Source organism: Diabrotica virgifera, chromosome 1 (assembly GCF_917563875.1).
Source record: "Diabrotica virgifera virgifera chromosome 1, PGI_DIABVI_V3a".
Classification (NCBI taxonomy): Eukaryota; Metazoa; Arthropoda; class Insecta; order Coleoptera; family Chrysomelidae; genus Diabrotica; species Diabrotica virgifera.
In genome coordinates this window covers 57,002,018-57,009,740 of record NC_065443.1, presented here as the reverse complement: position 1 = coordinate 57,009,740, position 7,723 = coordinate 57,002,018, and positions in this window count along the sequence as shown.

The following is a 7,723-nucleotide window of genomic DNA, read 5'->3' as shown; positions in this document are numbered from 1 at the left end:
ATTTTGTTTTTTATCAATCCATTAAATTTATGGTTTTATTTTGGGGCTTTTCTTCCCCTTGGTAAAAATTATATTTACTAATGTGTAGGACACTAATCAATTTTTTCCAACTAACGAAATATAATAGTTTTAGTAGATATCGATTATATGAATATTTTTATTTTCCGGATACCAATATAATCAAGAAACTGGGAACTTTAAAAATAACTGAAAATCAATTTAAATAAAAGTAAATAGTTTAATAATTTTCCTCTAAACTATAAAAATCACTTAGTTTCTTTTAGTCATAATTCATTCATTTGTACTATTCTCAAATTTCATTCGCGTTCGTATTACGAACGCATAGACGGGACTATGCTTTACTCTGTTGTTAACGTCATGCGCCAATCGGACGAGCTTACGTAACTAGAATATCAGGGTGTGCATATTTCCGGGTCCCGGTGAATTCGTATCTATTTTAATCCCCATCCTAATTACAGACCAACTGGCAACTCTGGTGCGCAGGTAATTTTTAAATAACGCATTAACTACCGGTGAATTGGTAACTTTCATTTTTTAAGTATTGTTGATAATCTAATATCGGTATTCCAGGTATTTAGCGCTGCACTCCTAGAAAATGGAAAAAATATCACAGGAAGTGAAACCGATGATGAAACGAAACGCAAAAGAGAAAACTTGGATGATTGTTTTAATAGAAGTAAAATTAAAAAACGGTCACCAAGCAAAGCAGGCAACGAAAACAAGGAAGACATGGAAAATGTTATGATTACAATAATGAAAGAGCTAATGAATAAAAACGATGAAATGCTTCAGGAAATAAAACCAATAAGGAAAGAATAACAACAAACCAATAAAGAGTTAATGGGTGTAAAAGCAGAGAAACAAAAACTAAAAAAAGAAGTAAAACAGCTACATGAATGAATGGAGCAACTGGAGAAATTTAGCAAAAAGAAAAGCTTGATCGTAACTGGGTTGAAAGTAGAAACAAATGATTATAAGAAATTAAAAGAAGGAATGGAAAATTTCAGAGCCCAAGAGTTGCAAATACAAATAAAACTAAGAAGTGCAAAAAAAATAGGAGAAACAGTATGCGCAATAGAAACAGAAGCCCTCACGGATAAAATGGAAATCCCAAACAAGAAACGTAAACTAAAACAGCATAAAGATCGTATCTATATAAACAACGATTGGACATCGAAAGAAAAAGAAATACAAAAGGAAATAACTAAAATAGCAAAGGACGAAATAAGCAAAGGTAAGCAAACGAAAATCGGCTACAAGAAATTAATAGTGAATGGCAAAATCTAGATATGGGACGAAGAGGGAGAACAGCTGATAGAAAATTCAAAAAACTAATAAACGAAGAACAGCGGCTGAAATATGATATTGACATGGCAAAAAAAGACTCGGAAATAGAAACGGTTAACGAAAACAAAATAACGCACACAAAATAAAGAAAGAATCTCAATAAGAAGAAAAGAACAAAACCCATTAGAATGGGCTCTTGGAATATTAGAACCATGCTGGCAGCAGGTAAGATCCAAGAAATAGCTCTTGAAATGAAAAAATACCAACTATAAATCCTAGCCGTACAGGAAATACGATGGAAGAAAGAAGGAAAAATTGAGAAGAAAAACTTTAGCATGTATTATTCGGGAAAAAACAAACAGGGAACGAATGGTACGGCATTTATGGTGAACAAAAAAATGAGGGAAAAACTGATACAATTCAAAGCAGTTAATGAAAGGATATCTTACATAAGAAAATAAACAAGCCCACATCTCGATAGTCAATTGCTATGCACCCACCGAAGAAGCAAACCAAGAAGATAAAACAGAATTCTAAGACATACTGGAAGAAACCTGTAAAAATATTCCGAGGAATGACATATTAATAATATTGGGTGATTTCAATGCAAAGATCGGAAAGGAGGACTATAATCGTAATGTAGCTGGCAAAGAAATCATTCATGAAACTACGAATGATAATGGAGGAGAAATCTGCAACCTAGCAGCAGCAACAAATACATATATAGTTAGTACTGGGCATAAACATAAAAAAGAAAACAAAATAACATGGATGATACCAGGAAGAATGGATGGAAACCAAATAAATCATACTCTAATTTCGAAAAAGTGGACACAAATAGTACAAGACGTAAGGTCATATAGAGGGGCAAATGGAGGCACTGACTACATACTGTTGATAGCAAAACTTAAGATGAAAATAATCAAAGCAAATAATCATAAGGAAGGAAAAAGGAGGAAATGGAATATAGCCAATCTGAAAACGCAAGAAACAAAGCAACAATATACAGAACAACTGGAACAGAAATTGGGTCAGTACGAGCACATAGAAATAGAAGGAGAATGGAAAAACATAAAGAACAGCATAATAGAGACAGCAGAACAAATAATAGGATTCCAAAAAAACAAAGAATCGAAAGAATGGTTTGATGAGGAATGTCACCAAAAAAGTCAACTGAAGCACCTCGCAAGAAACAAATGGCTACAAAGTGCCGAACAGGAACAAATGGACCAATATAGAAAAGAAAAACAAGAAGCATTGAAACTCTATAGAAGAAAGAAGAACACATGGATCTCTGAACAAATGCAAGAATTAGAAACGAATAATAAAGACAACAAGAAATTGTTCGAATAGATAAAACAACAACACATTACCAAAAAATCTGTCACAAAAATAAACAAAAAAGATTGGGAAAAACATTTCACGGACCTATACAAAAACGACAATAAGGCATATTCAGAGGATGAGGATATAAGAGATAACAGAGATGAAGAGGAAGTCGCACCTACTTATTAGGAATTCATGGAGGTATTAAAACAACTAAAAGTAAACAAAACGCCAGGGCCAGATGAAATCAACAACGAACTGATCATCAACGGCGGAGAGGAGCTCACGAAGTGAATGCACAAGATAATGGTTACAATTTGGAAGGACGAAAGCATGCCCATAGAATGGAAAAACGGGCACATCGCACCAATCTTTAAGAAAGGAGATCCAACTAAGTGCTGCAACTACAGACCAATTATGCTACTAAATACAACGTATAAGATATTGACCACAATTATAAGAAACCGACTAAATCAATACACAATAGGGTTTTAGAACAATAGATCAAAGGAAGATCAACAATAGATGCAATACACGTACTGACACAAACAATTGAAAAAAGCTATGAACATGACATATAATTACACATACTATTCATCGACTTCCAACAGGTCTTCAACAGCATATACAGACAACAATTATTAAAAGAAATGAAAAAAATGGAGATACCGGCAAAATTAATAAGACTAACTAGAATGACAATAAAATACTCAACAGCAAAAGTTAAAACAAATGAGGGCGATACAAATGACATCAAAATAGAACTTGAAGTAAGACAAGGAGACAGTCTGTCAACGACAAACGACACTATTTAATATCGCTCTAGAAGGAGTAATTAGGGACACAGGGCTGAAAAAGACAATTATTCAAAGCTCAACACAGATCATAGGATATGCAGATGAACTGGGACTGGTAGCACGAGATAAAAAAAGACTAGAAGAGGCACTTTTAACCCTGGTAAGAGAAGCAAAGACGAGAGGACTAATAATCAATCAGAATAAAACAAAATATCTTATAAGCACACGAGACAATGTAAACAGAATAGCAGAAATAAAGATAGGTGAAAATACATTCCAGAGAGTAGATTGCTTCAAATACCTGGGGGTGATGGTGGACGGCAAAAACGGAAGGAGTATAGAGATAAACGACAGAATTAAAGCAGGTAATAGAGTATATTGGAAATATCACCAACTACTCAAGGACAAAAACCTGAGCAAAAAAAACAAAATCAAAAATATACACAGCAGCAATCAGATCAGTGATAGCCTATGGAGCAGAAGTAATGTGCCTTACGAAAAAAGACGAAGAAAAGTTAAAAATAATTGAGAGAAAAATTATAAGGATACATGGCCCAGTAAAGACAGAAACAGGGGAATATTGAAAGCTGATGAACCATGAAATAATAAATATAAATAAAGGAGAAGATATAGTAAAATTCATTAAAGCACAAAGCCTCAGATGGTTTGGGCACACATAAAGAAGAGGGGTAGAAGAACTGATCAGGAAGATAATGAACTGGAAACCAGTAAAAAATAGACCAAGAGGAAGACCAAAAATTAGATGGGAAGATCAACTGCTAGACGATATATCAAAGATGGAAATTGCAAACTGGAGAGAAAATATTTAGGACCGGAGAGAGTGGAAGAAGATAGTAGATAGGGCAAAAAAACATCACAACCTATGACCTAAGACCTAAAGGAAAAGCGGACTAATTTACCGCGTGAAATGGATTAAAAGAGCTCATATTTGAGCAAACTATACTCTAACAAGAGTGAACGGTCCATATAATAATTCCAGGTATGTACCTGTATAAATTACCCTCCTTGAAGTTGGTGTAAAAGGTATTCACCATTTATGTATTGTCTTTTGGAAGGATTACTAGAGAAAATCCAAATAAATTTTGAAAAAATGGCTGAAATCGCTGAAATTCTTGTAACAGATTCCGTAATGAGTGTACATGGGTGGTAAATGATTTTAAATTTCGCTTAAAGAAAGTGCTAAAAAGTCTAAAACATTTATGGTACTGTTCTCCATCTGGTTTCCAGGCAACCTGTTATACCGACGGTTAGTTTTTTTAATATTTTGAGTAGTAACTATGTTGGTTATCAACAATTTTATGTAAAAAATGCACATTTTGCCATTTTTTGTCTACCAGTAAGAAGAAAAACATTCAAAACAAAATTTAAGATAACCGCATTATAGAGCATGTAAAACAATTTAAACAAGGTTTTATAAATTTCGCTATACTTAATTATTGCTTATAAAACTATAAATTAAGTCAGTTTAACGTTAATATAACTTATGTAAAAAATACAACTTATATCTCGATATTACGTGAAATAGCTCAAAGAAATGAGTAAAAATACACGGTTTTTATGACACTCAGTGTAACTACGTAACAATTGTTTTAGTTTCTATATGGACGGAATAACAAAATTTATGTAAATCTGACCAATTTTTTCTCAATTTAATTATTTATTGACAATTTAAATGAAAAATAGCCGATTTTAAGAATTTTCGTCTATAAGTTACAATGTTTTACCAAAAAACTGAAAAAAGAACCGATTAGTTTATTGAAATAGCCTTAAAATGAGTTGAAGTAAAATAGAATTGGAGCTTTGTTTATCAATAAACATTAACTATTCAAATTTATTTCTTACGTTTTAAGCTAACTACCTGAGGTACCCCTAAACCCTAAAAATGTCATCAAAACGACGATTTTGAAGCTCTTCCGACTGGATTAAAGAAGCTATTATCGATTCAAACAAAAGTTGTGTATTTTTAATTCTAAATTTCAACTATTTAATTAAAAATAAAGTGTTTCAGTTGAAAATTCAAAGTTGCTACACCCACCGCTTTCGCAGGCAGAATAAGAACCCTGCTATTGCATAAGTATATAGATTTTGAAAAACCATTCAAAAAGCATTCCAAAGTTTTTTCGATATGCCGTCTAGTTCTCGAGATATTTGACAATCGCCTTTCTGGACAGAGCCCTTAAATAATGTAAACATTATTATTCAAGCTAGACATAAGCCGAGTGAGAGAGCTGACCGTGAAATTCATTTGCGATGTTTCCAAATTTACCGGATCTCGGGTTGTCTGCAAAATATATATTTACCATATACACAACGGATCGCGCGCGCTGCCCTCTACAGCGGATTTAGTGGAACCACTGCAATATAAAATTCACCAAAAGGGATGCAAAATGAGGTCCAGACAAAAATCGATTTCCTTGTACCCTAACCATTGTTACATCGAGATGTCACTATATACACGTGAATACAAGGTGAGATCCAAAATCGGATCTCGCCTTGCAAAACGGATCTCATCTTGTATAGCTTATGATACAAACGGATCTCGCCTTGATATGAAGACATATATATATATATATATATATATATATATATATATATATATATATATATATATATATATATATATATATATATACATCCTACTATCAATTTGGCATCGATACATTATGCATTTACCATCGATTTGGCATCGTCTTGCAAAGTGGCATCTGTATATCGATGCCACTTTACACTACCTTAATAACTTTATTCCTGTACTTGCTACCAGAAGTCTAATCAGCTCGGTAGTTAGAGATTTGATTCCTTGATGTTACTTTAATATATCAGCTTTCCTTGTTTACCTCTTACTAAGTTATATAAGTTTATTCCATAAAATGTTTGAGTCCAAAATGATCGTACAGTGAAAATATTATATACATTTAGTTCAGTGTTTTACCGTTTTGTCGCTGCCGTTATATACATGAAAACGTATATCCCACTTTCATTATCAATCATTTTGGCATCAGAAATTTGGCATCACTGTTGAATACAATATTATTCACAACGAAAAATAGACAATTTGAGAATGTATATATTATTTTCATAAAGAAATCAGTCTGGCATCATGTTTTATTGTTTTCACCCAATTTTGAAAAAATGTGAAAACTTTGTATTATCCACGTCCGTCTGTCCGTCTGTCTGTAACCACAACTCCTCCGTCAATATACCAGCTAGAATGACAAATGAGGTATCAAATGAAAGCTGATAATCCAAGGATGGTACTAAAGGTGAGATATTTGACCTTGGCGGTCTGTCCGTCGGTCTTTACGACCGCGAATATAACTCCTCCATCATTATACCAGGTAGAATGACAAATGAGGTGTCAAATGAAAGCATATAATCCAAGGATGGTACTAACGGTGAGATATTTGACCTAGGCTGTCTTTCCGTCGGTCCCTCCGACCGCAAATATAACTCCTCCGTCATTATACCAGGTAGAATGACAAATGAGGTGTTAAAAGAAAGCTTATAATACAAGGATGGTACTAAAGGTGAGATATTTGACTTAGGCGGTCTGTGACTCGGTCCCTCCGACCGCGAATATAACTTATCCGTCATTATACCAGGTAGAATGACAAATGAGGTGTCAAATGAAAGCTGATAATCCTAGGATGGTACTAAAGGTGAGATATTTGACCTAGGCTGTCTTTCCGTCGGTCCCTCCGACCGCGAATATAACTCCTCCGTCATTATACCAGGTAGAATGACAAATGAGGTGTCAAATGAAGGCTGATATTCCAAGGATGGTACTAAAGGTGAGATATTTGACCTACATGGTCTGTGCGCCGGTCCCTCCGACCGCCAATATAACTCCTCCATCATTATACCAGGTAGAATGACAAATGAGGTGTCAAATGAAAGCTTATATTCCAAGGATGGTAATAAAGGTGAGATATTTGACCTAGGCTGTCTTTCCGACGGTCCGTACGACCGGGAATATAACTCCTCCGTCATTATACCATGTAGAATGAGAAATGAGGTGTCAAATGAAGGCTGATATTCCAAGGATGGTACTAAAGGTGAGATATTTGACCTACATGGTCTGTCCGTCGGTCCGTCCGACCGCGAGTATAACTCCTCAATCATTATACCAGGTAGAATGATAAATGAGGTGTCAAATGAAAGCTTATAATCCAAGGATGGTACTAAAGGTGAGATATTTGGCCTAGGCAATCTTTCTGTCGGTCCGTACGACCGCGAATATAACTTCTCCGTCATTATACCAGGTAGAATGA